Source organism: Peromyscus leucopus, chromosome 2 (assembly GCF_004664715.2).
Source record: "Peromyscus leucopus breed LL Stock chromosome 2, UCI_PerLeu_2.1, whole genome shotgun sequence".
NCBI lineage: Eukaryota > Metazoa > Chordata > Mammalia > Rodentia > Cricetidae > Peromyscus > Peromyscus leucopus.
Genome location: NC_051064.1, coordinates 17,461,899 through 17,463,752, shown reverse-complemented (window position 1 = coordinate 17,463,752; position 1,854 = coordinate 17,461,899). Strand labels below are relative to the sequence as shown.

Below are 1,854 nucleotides of genomic sequence, written 5' to 3'. Positions count from 1 at the left end.
TTAACCCCATTTTACAGAAAAGAAAACAAAGGCTTAAATGTGTGCAAGTTCAGAGTTACCAAAAGCAAAGCAAGGCCTCTATTGCTCCAGTGGTAGAGTGCTTTGCCTGCCTACATGGGGATCTGACCAAGGGAAAGTGAAAACCATCCAAGAGGAGGGCTTAACAAATGCCTCAGGTGATATTAATCTGCAGAATATGGCATTTAAATGTTGATCTAAAAGCTTATTGTATCAGACAGGCTTCCAGATCCTAGCAGTGACCCAAGGTCTCCACAGAAGATTACATACAAAGCACCACAATGTCTCTGCCTGGATTATAGCTACACTGACCACAGGGCAAGATGCCCCAATGCCCAGCTAGCTCAGTCGGCAGAGCATGAGACTCTTAATCTCAGGGTCGTGGGTTCGAGCCCCATGCTGGGCGTCAGATATTGGTGAAATTATTAAGGCAACTCCACGTAGTTAAAAGGGAGGTTTATTTTGTGGAGTAACTTACAAGTGAAGGGATAGTTTACAGGGTCTGGGAAAGGTGTAGCACAGCCCGGTGGTATTCTCTGGAGAACTCTGTTCGGTCTAACCTCCAGCGCCCAGGGTCCAGGAACCAAGAGAGCTGGCACATCTGGATCTCCAGTCTTCAGGGTCCTCTCCTGGCCCCGCCTTGTAGGCGTGACAGTTACCAAATCCTCAGTGGGGGTTGGAACTTCCAGATCAAAGCTGGAATGGCTACTCACTACAAGGTGGAGAGTGTTAGAGGAAAAATCCAACATCGTTCTCTGCCTTCAGTGTGCATGCACATACATGTTTATGCATACATACACAACAAGCACACATATATACACAACATTATGTAGATTCATAAATATTAATATATTGAACTATAATTATTTAGCCCTTCTCTCAAATGCACCCCTTATATGTATGAAAAAATCATTTATCTTTCATACCTCTTCCATATATGTGAAATACCATTGCAGTATTTTTATATAAATGTTATATATCAACATATTACTTATGTTTCTTATTGCTTTGACAAAAATATCAGGCTAGAGCAACTTAAGGAAGGGTTTATTTTAGCCCCTAGTTCAAGGGTGCCATGCGCCATAGCAAGGAAGTCATGGTGGCAGGCTCACTAGGCCACTGGTCATACTGCATCCACAGTCAGAAAGCTAAGAGGTGGATTGCAGTAGTCAGTTGGCTTTCTCCTGTGTATGTAGGCTAGGACCACAGTCCACATGTAAAGTAGGTCTTCCCACTTCCGTTAATTTAATACAATTCATTATTCCTATATGCTCAAAGATTGTCTCCACAGTGTTTCTCGGTCCTGTCAAACAGATAATTAATATAAACTATCACAACCAATACATACAACCATGTAGCTGCTCTGAAGACCGTAGTGTCACAGATATATTTCCATTCCTGGGCAAACTTTGTTTTCCTAAACTTGCAGAGACTGTTTATCATTTGCCTTTTGCTGTCAAAGATTTGTCTCTATGCTTTCTACAAATTTTCAAACATTGTCACCATCTGTCCTTTCAGAATGTTTTTTAAAAGGATGTGTTCTTCATGGAACTATCCATCTCTCTTTGTAAGTCTGTTTACGCTGCCCTCATTCACCTATATATTTCTTTCATAACCATGCCAAGTTTCTCTTCCCTGGCCTGGGTTGACTCAGCCACAGATATATGGAATGCTAGTCTCCCTCTTACCACAGATTTATGGAATGCATGTCTCCCTCTTACCTGTGCCCTTGCTATGAAGTATGCCCCATAGGCGTGTGTTAAATGCTTGGTTCTCACTTAGTGACTTTTTGTTTTGAAAAGTGCTGGAAACTTTGGGAGTTGGGACCTAGCTAGA

At 42.1% G+C, this 1,854-nt stretch overlaps 1 non-coding gene across 1 annotated transcript; it reads left to right on the top strand.

Moving 5' to 3' along the window:
- The first annotated feature begins 351 nt into the window (after positions 1-351).
- On the top strand, positions 352-424 carry Trnak-cuu. The gene has a single exon. It is a non-coding gene; the product is annotated as a tRNA-Lys (tRNA).
- The last annotated feature ends 1,430 nt before the right edge of the window (positions 425-1,854 follow it).